Raw genomic sequence first — 12,176 nt, forward strand, 5'->3', positions numbered from 1 at the left:
ACAAGCTAAATAGCCTGTCAAACATTTTATCGAGATTAAGAAGCTCTGTGGTGGGGGACAAGAGTCACATTCAACTTAGTGAAAAAGCAGAACTACAGACAAAATTTCAAGTAAAATATTTTTATTACTCCCAAGTTTTCAGAATATTAAAAAACTAAGATATGAATGAGAAATAAGAAATCAAACAAATAATTGATCAAAAATATAATTAATAATAGTCCAAAAGTATTTAAAATAGTCAATGCCCCTCAACTTCATGCTTTCATCAGTGCAAATATTCCCTCCACTGATGCAGATCTCACCCAAGTATGCTTTCCTAGGTGGTCTATATGAGTTGGCTAAGGGGAAAAAATGGCTGAGCCCAGTCCTTTGGTGACACACAGTATAAATAGGTCTTTGGATAATAGACATGTAGGTGGGCAGTGGCCCTGTGCTACAAGCATTTATAGCCTGAAAGGGCCCATCTTCTTGTACTCTGTTCAGAGAATCTTGAAGAACCTGACATCATCTTTATGCCACCAAGAGACACAATTATTAAAGGACAATAGATGAAAATATGTCATAAATTAATTCCAATTATGGTTCATTTGCATAATCACATCCATTTAGTCATTACAAAGACCTTGCTCTACCCCAGATTCAAGGTACTCTGTGAGTCTACAGTCTTTCAAAACTATGTCTCATGGACCCTTACTCATGTATTTACATTTTCTAGACAGCCAGAAGACACAATTAGTTCAAATCAAAGGCATTTAATGAAATAGCATAGTAAGAAGAGTAATTGTAGGACAGTCCAGATCCATAAATCTGAGGCATACTCTCTCTCAACTCTAAACAATATCTGTGGGGAAGAGTGAGTAAAATATATAGGGAAACTATATGGCAAGAGTATATGCATGGAGGTTAAACGTGTGCCTGTGACACTGCAGTATTTCCAATGTCTTCTAGTCTATTGTCAAATGTTTTCATTTGGTATGTTCCTTGTCAGAAACTATATCTCTTTTGCTTTCCACTGGGGGATTAATAATGTTTCTGTTATAACTTTCTCTTCACTAACATTTTCACTGCTACCATCTACTACAAATTGGTTGTAATTCTCAGTTGAGGTTCTATGACTTCCTCATAAGAAAAGCAGGATCTACCTTATTTTTCTGTCTCTCTTTGTTTCTCTCTGTATCTTCCTATTTCTCTTTCTGTCTGTTTCTGTCTCTCTCCCTCTCCCTTCCTCCTCCTCCTCCTCCTCCTCCTCCTCCTCCTTCTCCTTCTCCTTCTTCTTCTTCTTCTTCTTCTTCTTCTTCTTCTTCTTCTTCTTCTTCTTCTTCTTTCCTTCTTCTTCTCCTTCTACTTCTCCTTCTTCTCCTTCTCCTTCTCCTTCTCCTTCTTCTCCTTCTTCTCCTTCTTCTCCTTCTCCTTCTCCTTCTCCTTCTCCCTCTACCTCTCCCTTTCCCTTTCTCTCCCTTCATCCTGTCCTCCTCTTTTAAATAAAAATGCAAATGCTCACTTAGTCATTTAGCTAAGGAAAAGCATCCATTTCCAGAAATTTGGCCTCTTAGTTCTTTTAGAAGACAGAGCAGATCATCAGCTAATTAGAAAAGGCATTTAATCTGTCTCACTCCTCTTCCCTAGCAAAACCTAAATACCTGTCTAAAATCTCCTATCTGAATAAGGATTAGAAAGTCCCCATTTACTCCCATCAGTTCTTGATTGTCAACCTGAATTTCATGTTAAATCATTTCAAGGGCTGTCTTCTAGTAAACCACAAAGTCTGTGTCCATCTGAGATAGCATGATTTCCCTCAGAACCACAAGATTCTTTGGGTCTTGCCATAAAAATGAATAGCTAGGAGAAGGCAAGGACAAAAAATGTTTAAGTTGGATTTCCTTGAAACTAGAGCTGTGCACCTCAATTCTTTTGTCATAGAGTCTGCTATTATTACAAAAGTGCAGCTGCCAGCAAACCTGCAAATCTTTGAGCCTCTCTATCTATACCAGTTAGACAAATGACCCATTGTCATTTATCTTTCCCCTATGTAATCACCTGAGAGGGATATACCTCAGATTCTAAATCCCCCAAGGCATTTGAACACCATTCTAATTGGAAGCTTGGTGTTCATTTACCTTCTTATTGTTGACACTCTCCATGCCTTTGGACTACCAGATTCCTACCTTTTGTTCCTCTTTATTTGGTGCCTAGGCAAAACCTTTTCCTTCTGTTCCATTCTTCCACCGTCACATTCTTCCCTCTCCAGTTCATACATAGCTCTACCTGATACATGTCTTCTTCTGCCTTCCTTAATGAAAACTAATATTAGTTTTCTCTGTCTCCATATCATGCTGTTGATCCAGTTGGGTGTCGCCTCAGACAAACTGACACCTGGGGAAAGTGTACCTTAAAAAGCAAAGGTCTCCCACTGCATCTGGGGCCATTTCCAGTCATCCTATCGATAGTTTGTCACTGGACTCCCTTGACTCTGGAGGAGAGAGTGAGCATGATGACTTTATACAGCTCTGCCCCACTTAAATCCAGTTCACTTGCAAGCCAAGACATCACCTTCCTGATGTCATTGATCCTTTCAAGAATGAAGGATGAGTTTGAATATAGATTAAAGCATACTATTTGCTATTTTTTCTTCTTCTGTTGTGTTTTGTTTCTTCTTTCTGGTGGTTCCTCCTATTGGTCCTAATTCTTACGACATCACTAATGTGAAAAATATGTTTAATAGGAATGCATACATAGAACCTATATCAGATTGTGTGCCATCTTGGGGAGGGAAGTGGGGAGAGAGAAGGAGAAAAATTTAAAACTCAAAAGCTTATGGAAGTGATTGTTGATAATTCAAAATAATTTAAAAAAAGAATGAAGGACAAACAACAACAGTGATTCAGTCAATGGACAGTCTACTAAAATCCAGAGATCTTCTGCCTATAACCTGCTGCCTTGCCATACTTTCTTTAACCTATCTTCTGCAGTTAATATTTAAACATAACTTTTATAAGAATATCATTACATTTCTTATATCTTCCCTAGAGACTTATTGCAAGGTTTCACTATAGCATTGGTGATTCCATGAGATCTCAAATGCTATGCTAGTAAAGTTGAAGCTGGGGCAGGTCCTTCCAAGCTGGACAGATTCATAGTATGGGCCAGACAGGGTTGGTGTATCTTTAAGATAATTCATGAACCAGAGTTGTAAACCACTATTCCTTTCTCCATCAGCACTCTATAGTAGACTCTCTAAATGCATCATTAAATCAGAGGGTTTCTTCCCTTTATAGTATAGCAGTAATGAGAAACTTAGCATGAGCTTGTTATGGTCTCTCATCTGCACCGAATTTCTTCCCTAGTCTTTTCCAGGGTCTGGAAGCAGGAATAATTGAATTCAAATCAGAGTCTGACATTTACTAGCTGTGTGACTCTGGGAAAGTCACTTAAACTCTGCCTCAGTCTTCTCAATTGTAAACTAGAAATAATAATGGCACCTACCTCCCTTTGCTGCTGTAAGGATCAGTTGAAATAGTATTTGTAAATTGCTGAGCACAGTGCTTGGCACGTGGTGGATGCTTCATAAATAAATACTTGTTGACTTCCTTCCTTGTATAGATTTCTTCCTATGATTTCAGTATGTGTGAGTGTGAACACTTCACACCCTTTTAGGGTATTCTAGAAGCTTGGCATTTTCTCAATAGACATGGCTACCCAGGATCAAGTCCATGTCCACTCAAAATGTCTCATTTGAGAAGGCTATTCTCAGGTGTTAAATCATTGGTAGTCTTAGCACTACAGGAATTCAATTCAAAGGATTTCTCCCCTTTCTTTTTACTTCCAAGCTGCAATTAGACTGGCTTTCTGAGTTATTTTCTTTACAGATGAGACCAATTAATTTAATTTTTCCTTATAAACATCCACCAGTGTTTTTACTTTTTCCTAGTCAGAAAACGAAGTTTCAAGCAAAAGCATTTAATGAAGTCATACTAAGAATGTGGTAACAAAACATTCCCCATAAATCTTAGGCACACTTTTTCCACGAACACATATCATCAGAAGGAAAAGTAGTTCCAATTTTGAGGCAGAACCCATATGTGGAGCATGATATCCCCAAATGTGGAGGGATACACATGTAGGGAACTTCTGTGGTTGGAGTGTTATGGAGGGAAAACCTGTGAAGCCATTGGTATCTTCTAATGGGCCCTTTTTGTTCTCTTGTTTTTCTTGGTTTAAGGCTTCTGTTGGCAGTGCAGAGACACACTTTCTGTTGGACACCGCTCCCCACTAGCCTCAGGGACTGTTGCCTTCAGCTGGAGTTCTTCACTTTTCCTCATAGGAAAGGGCTCTCATGATCCACTGATCTCATAAATCCCCATAGATCTGAAATTTAAAGTCCAGAGGCTTCCCCTACTACATGAGCATGAACATAATCAGCCATTCCACTAGGGACAGAAGCATGTGTGGACAGACTCCTATCTTTCTCATATTTATTTTTCCTCCAGAACGAATGATTTCTCTTCTTTCTCAGAGCCTCAAGGAGAATGGGCTTTCCTCTACAGTAGAAAATGCCTTGCCCCAGTCTAAACACTTAGGATATATATGTATATGTGTGTGTGTATATATATATATATACATACTTACACATGTACGTATGTATACATGTACATAGATACATATTAATATACATATGCACATACATATACACATGTGTGTGTGTGTGTGTGTATAAAAATTTCAGCAATGGACCAATTATTATAGTAAATAATGGTTAGAAAGGACACATCAGATTTTTTTAATTAATTTCCTATTCTTGATTATATGTTCTCTTTCATGCTGTTCTTTGTATCTGAGCGACTCTACCCTACATACCTCCTTTTTTTCTCTCTTACTTCAAAGTCCCCAAAATCTCACATAAAACATGAACTTTTTTCTCTTTGAGATCAGGCATATTCTTTTCCCTCCTTTCCTGCTAACCCAGAGCAAACCATAGACCACAGACCAAAGCATATATACATGCATATGTGTACACACACACACACACACACACACACACACACACACACACACACACACACATATATATGTATATACATATATATGTATATATATGTATATATACATATATATACACACACACAAATATAAGTGTATACATACACATACATATAAATGTGTATATACATACATACACACATACATACATATAAGTGTATATATGTGTGTGCATGTAGTGTGTATATGTACACATATGTGTGTGTGTGTGTGTGTGTGTGTGTGTACACACACACATACATAGAGAGAGCTAGATTGCATAAGAGCTTAGAAACCTAAAGAAACATTGGGATGGTCATATATGTTTAAGTTGGAACAACACCACAACAGCAGTGATATGAATCCCTAGACAGTGACCACACTGGGATGGAATAATTTTTTTCTGATGAAACACCATGTCCAAAACAGAATCTTTTTTGTTCTTAGCCTTTCCCTTTTTCAATTTCTTCAATGATTTTCCAAAAAACTATTTTACTGAATAAATATTTGTGTCATAAGAAGCCAGAAAAAAATTCCTATTGGGGTCATGCCATAGTGTAGAAGTTTTTTATCCTAATTAATGATTATCAGTTCATTGCAATTCCTATTGATGCACTTTGCCTGGCATAGGGTTTTTCTTTTCAAGGACATTCCATGTCAGTCAATCAGACTAGCATAATTCTATCAGGGCTTATTTAAAAACATATCTTTGCTGAGTGAATCATAAGATCATAGCTAGAGAGTTGAAGGGACCGCAAAGACTGCATGATTCAACTTCCTCATGGAAACTGAGACCCATGGAGGTTAATGGACTTGAACAAGGCCAGGTAGGTGATAAATATCAGAGGCAGGATTTGAACCCAGGTCTTTGGATTCCAGAACAAAGTTTCTTTCCACTATATCATAGTGCTTTCCCATAGCAAGCACCTATGGAAATCATGGAAGCAGTATGCCGAGAGCAGCTGACCCTTATCTAATGATGCCATTCAGCTTGATTTCACACGACTACACTGAGGCAATTAGAATAAAAGGCTCCTTTGAGACAGTGAGTACAGATAGTATAGAAAATGTTGGAAAAATAGAAATCACAGCAGTGGTGGTTAGTACTAGAGCCATGGGCAGGAATGAGAAGACCAGACTCCAGTTCCTTAATGTCTGCAATCCTTCATTTCTTCATTTGTAAAACAGGGATCAGAATACCTGACCTGCTCACCTTACAGGATTGTTTTAAAGATCAGATAGAAGAATATATATATATAGCATGGAGTCCTGCTTCCTCTGGCTTCACCATCTACCCTGATCTTTCTCCTTGCATGCATATTCTTTTTTATTTCTTTGCTTTGTGAGAAATGATCTCTCGGAAGTGAAATCTCCTCAGGGAATCAATGGTTCTTGCTAATATTTCTTGATTATTGCTTTCAAAACCCTCCCCCGGTCAGACCCTGTTTTTAAGCACATAACAGAAAGAATAAGCCATGTCCCCAACCTGAACTGCTTCAAAACTTCCTGCCTTTTCTTGTCTCTGGGCAAACTTGTGTAACTACCTTTGTTCTAGATTTCCATGAAAAGATTGTGCCTCCTGAAAACCCAGCCAATGGGATAAGGGGAAGGGGGTTAGGGAGGAGGAGCTCACATTAGGGTATAATAAGCCTTGATTTCTGTACCAAACTCATACTCTCCTGGCCTGAAATGGCGACCAAGGGGGTACCCTTTCTCATGAGAAAGCAATACACTCCTCTCTACTTTCAAGGTATCTAAGTCTTTGTTTTTATTTTTGAGTAAGTGGTCTCTGTCCCAGCTTGATTGTGAATAACCTAACAGAATCATGAGATTGACATGTCCAGTCTTGAAGGTAACCTCAAAAGTCTGAAAAGTTGGGGAAACCCGGCTTCTCCAGTGGGAGGTTTTGGAAGGAGGAAGAGTTTTGCAGCAGGTGACCACTGATCAGGATGACCCCAAGCAATGGCCTGGCTTGTCAGAAGACATCTACATTGAGGGGGGCAGTACACAGTAAAATGAAACATAAGATGACTATTCTGCTATCCCTCACAAGTGCTTTATATTCTGGTGATTCAAGCTTAAAACCCTCAGGAAAGTTTAACAGAGTTAATACTGATATTTGTTAAGTTTTTCTGTCAGTGCACATTGGTGAGAACATTTTGTGTTTGGCATTTCTTTCCTGTAGAACAAATACCTGTCCCATATCTTAATTTGCATTTTACATTGTATGCATCTCTCTACCCTCTTTTTAGGAAGGCTGTAGGAATGAGATTAAGAATCTCCTCCCCCTCCTCCATGAAGGGGTGGGTTCATAATAAACCAAAGAATATAAGGAAAAGTAACTTTTCATATATGTAGTCAGGCTTCTCCAAGACTGAATCTGGTCTGATCTCCAAATGCATGGGCCCATTCAGAGCAGAGGGGCCCCTCAATGGCAAAAGAGAGGGTCCAGCATCCTGTCCCTTGGACTGAGCAAGGACACAAATTGTTAGAAATACAAAATGCTTTGTAAACATTAAAATGTTATTCACACAAGTTTATTATAAGTACACTTATCTAAATGTGAGGTATAATACTGAAACCCTTAATTGGATCTGTGGCCTCCTTGATCTGGTTGTTTCCTTCATTGATGTAGACTGTGATATATCCCTTTCTGCTCATCTTGGTGACTTTTTTCCATGACTTCCTATAAGTTCACTACAGGAAGTCTAATTAACATGTTGAGATCTTCCTGACTTTTCTTTTAATATGGATAAAATGGCATTGTAGTCCTCAAGCTGTCATCACTTCCCCGCTATATGACCAGCCTTTCTTCTTTTCCGCTCATATATTTCCCTATTTTTTTTTCTGTTCTTTGAAGTTCTTTTTATGTTATATAGGCAGCCAGGAGGAACAGCGCCTGGCTTGGAGTCCGGAAGACTCTGAGTTAAAATCCAGCATCAAACGCTTACTAGTTGTGGGATCTTGGGCCAGTCACTTAACCTCTGTTTGCCTCAGTTTCTTCATCTGCTAAATGTGGATAATAATCACACCTACCTCCCAGGGTTGTTGTGGGGATTAAAGGAGATAATAATTGTATTATTGCCTGACACATAATAAGTGCTGTATAGATGTCAATTACTCTTATTCTCATTATTACATGTTGATACCCACCACGTGAACTCAATGCCACATTTATGTGTGTGTGGCACTTTAAAAGTTTTGTAAATATCTAAAAAAATGCAAGACTAACTGTGTAAGTCGATGCATTCGATTCTTTTACTTTAACTTATTAATTCAGTACACATGATTCACGGTATAACTCTCTAGATGAAATTGGAAGGACAAGAAACAAGACGCAGTGGAAAGATTTTCCAGTGTTTCTGACAAGTTATTCTTCTTGATATGCCACATTTGGACCTTTAAAGTTTCAGTCCCACCTCCATATTGGCTGTGCCTCAGGGTAGAGGAGGTGTCATTTAGCTTCTCCTACAGGATGGCCAGTGTCCCAGCAGGCATCACTGTGTGCTGGTAGGAGTTTCTCACTAAGATATTCCTCTAACTGACAAAAAACACACAAAGCAAATCTCTCTAAATCCTCACTAACTTACTTGGGGAAGTGACAAAGAATCACACAATTTCAGTCAGTAGGAATGGCAGGGGCTCTCAAATCGAGCCCATGCTTGCAAAAGAAATCTTGGCTTTCCAGTCAGGGGGTGCTCACTCTTCCTACCACTGACATATGACTTTTGTTCTACTTGTTCAGAAATGCATGCTTATAATGAAGCTTAGTTTTAAGTCTTTGTAACTTGGTTCTGAAGTCTCGGATCAAGTCCATTTCTAATATCTAATTCTCTAACATCTAATTCTTGTTGACAGTGATAACCTTTCAAAACATGGAGGCATCTACCATGTTCTGCCTCCTAAATGTCCCAATCCCAATACTTACGTGACAGGGCCATCAGGTCCTTCACTATCCTCTTCAGGATGTTCTGCAGCTTAATGGGGATGGTGGGTAGGAAGGAAGGTGAGCCTCACTACAATCCTGTGAGGTAGGTGAGATTATTATTCCCATTTTACAGAAGAAAAACTGTAGATGTGATACCTGGAAGTGAAGAAAGTACTCTAGATATGGTTCGACCAGAGCAGAGTCCACTTGGACATTCACTTCCCTGACCCTGGACACTATGTCTTTTTAATGTTAGCCTAATATATAAAGGTAATATTTAGTTTTCTTAGCTGCCACAATCACATTGTTGAATTATAATCAGCTTTCAGTCTACTCAAACCCTCAATCTTTTCCATATTGTCTGGTTGTGTTCTCATGTTCTCTCTCCCTCTCTCCCTCCCTCTCTCTCCTCCTCCCACTCCCCTCTCTCATCTCTCTCTCTCTCTCTCTCTCTCTCTCTCTCTCTCTCTCTCTCTCTCTCTCTCTCTCTCTCTCTCTCTCCTCTCTCTTCTCCATCTCTCTCTTCTCTCTCCCTCCCTCCCTGTCTCTCTCTCCCTCCCTGCCCCTCCTCCTCCCTCTCCCCTCACTCTTCTCTTCTCTTCTCTTCTCTTCTCTTCTCTTCTCTTCTCTTCTCTTCTCTTCTCTTCTCTTCTCTTCTCTTCTCTTCTCTTCTCTTCTCTTCTCTTCTCTTCTCTTCTCTTCTCTTCTCTTCTCTTCTCTTCGTCTCTGTCTCTCTTACACACAATCCCCTCTCTCTGTCTCTCTGTCTCTGTCTCTCTCTATGTGTCTCTCTAAATCTTTGTCTCTCTGTGTCTTTGTCTCTGTCTCTCACTCATACACTACCCCCCTCCCCCTTCACATTCTAATAATTAGACCAGTCTTGCTTGGTGAAATATGCCTTTTCTTATGAGGGAAAAATAAGAAAGGGAGATAGGCTGTCATGTTCCAAGACTATTTTCAACTTCTTTTGATATATATTCTAGTTTCAAACCCATTAAGGTTCATTATGAAGTGCTATTTGAAAATTAAATGATATGATTGGCAGGTAAGCCTTCACATCTGTATAGTCAGACTCTAGTAATTATATGGGTTGGATAGAATTAGACTCATCTCCTTAGCATTAGTTAGAAGTCATTACATTCTGGAACTCAGATTTTCCCCACCGCTAAGCCTGTCAGAAGACAGCACACATTTGAAAAGGAAAAAGAATGACTCACCAATTTTTCAATATGACATTTTTCTCTGTAAAGCCTTACTGAAACAGAATATGCTAAAAAGGGGTGGGGGGGGAGAGAGTTGCTAAAGGAAAAAAAAAATACTGTAGGGCAAACATCAGCTTTCATGGAACCCAAATTTTAATTCTATCTCTAATCAGTTTAATGGGAAGCGTGTAAAATTAGGATGTAATCTTTTAAAAGTTACAATAGATAAGCTTGTGCAATATAAATAGAACATAGTATTTTTTCATAAATAAATCATTTCTGTCTCACTTTCTACACATTCTAGCAGAGACTGATTCCTTTTGTTAGTGAAGTTGTGACAAAGTTTTCTGGAATCTACTTTTCAAGCTTAGCTTTGGGTGTGGATATTTCAGGGTTGGATGAAAATATTTTACCCAGCTGAATCTGCAACTCTTCCTCTGATGGATTTCAGACTTTTCTTCAAAGCCATTCTAGAATTCTTCTTTCTTCTTGAATGTCTCATTGCCTCAAGATCCCTTGAAAGTCCCCTTTCCACTTGGACCTCTGTATCAGGACACTGTCCTGCCTGATCTCCCCTGGGTTTAAAGCTGGCCTTCACTGACCCAATAATCACTTCTTTCATTTTCTTAGAAATCCCAGTATGTTATTACTTTAAATTAGTCATTGATTCACTCAACAAACATTTATAAATCTTTTTCTACATGCTGAACACTGTGTTAAGCACTGGGGATACAAAGAAAGTTAAAAAAAAAGACAGTTGCTATTCTTTATGAGCTCCCAAATTAATGAGTGAAAAAAAATGTGAACAAATATGAAAAATATATATACATACATACATACATACATATACATATATATGTGTATATGTATATGTGTGTGTATATATATGTATGTATGTATATATATATATGTGTGTGTGTGTGTGTGTGTGTGTGTGTGTGTGTTGTGTGTGTGTGTGTATGTGTGTGTGTGATAAATGGGAAATGAGTAACAGAGAGAAGGCATTAGAGTTAAGGGGGACAGGGAAAGGCTTCTTGGAGAAGGTGAAATTTGAGTTAGCTTAAAGTCAACTGAGGAAGCAAAGTGATGGAGATGAGGAGGCAAAGCATTCCCTGTATGAGAGCGATCCACATGCCCTGGGTACAAATGCCCAGAATCTGGAAATGGAATGTCTTATTTAAGGGAGAGCAAGGAGGTCAGTGTTACTGATTCACAGAGTATGTAAAGGTTATGAGATATTAGAAAACTGTAATGGTTTGGTGGTAAGGAGTTATGAAGGGCTTTGAATGACAAACCAATAACTTTATATTTGTTCCTGCATATGATTTGGGAGGCCCTGGAGTATATTCATCAGGACATCCTTGTACTCCCTCCTCACAATTTGAAATTATGAAGTACTTTCCAAATAAATATAAAATATTTTATTTTATATGAATATAATATTTATAAGGTTGTTAGATGAAACAAAGGATGCAGATGAACAGATTGAAATGGAATATAAGAATAACACAATAGGTTTCCATTTTTAACATAGTAATGGAATTGATAAATGTGATTTGTATATGACTATAAATTATCAGCTAACATGTGGAGGATAGGGCAAATTCTTAGGCAGACATTGAAATAATCTATGCAGAAAAGGCTTCCTAAGAGAGCTCATGGTCAGCTCTGTGCTTTAGGAAGATCATTTTGACAGCTGAGTGGAGGATGAATGGGAGTGGGGAGAAACTTTTGGCAGGAGACCAAACAGCAATAGTGGACTATGACAACAGTCCAGATATGAGGGGTTGATCATAACGATATTCCATGACCTTTGTCCTAGTCAGAGGGACTGAAGGGAATTTGCCAGACACTTGTTACAGGTGAATATTTCCCTCTTGGTGGTGTACACCTATTATACTAGACTGGCATTTGAGCTTCATCTTCTTTGGATGCCATATGGTCTGCCGCCTTGGTAGTTTATAAACTTTCAGAATCCAAGAGATGTATGGGACCTCAGAAACCACCAAGTTTAATCGTTCTCCTGTGAT

Source organism: Phascolarctos cinereus, unplaced genomic scaffold (genome assembly GCF_003287225.1).
Source record: "Phascolarctos cinereus isolate Bilbo 61053 unplaced genomic scaffold, phaCin_HiC Scaffold_9;HRSCAF=440, whole genome shotgun sequence".
Lineage (NCBI taxonomy): Eukaryota > Metazoa > Chordata > Mammalia > Diprotodontia > Phascolarctidae > Phascolarctos > Phascolarctos cinereus.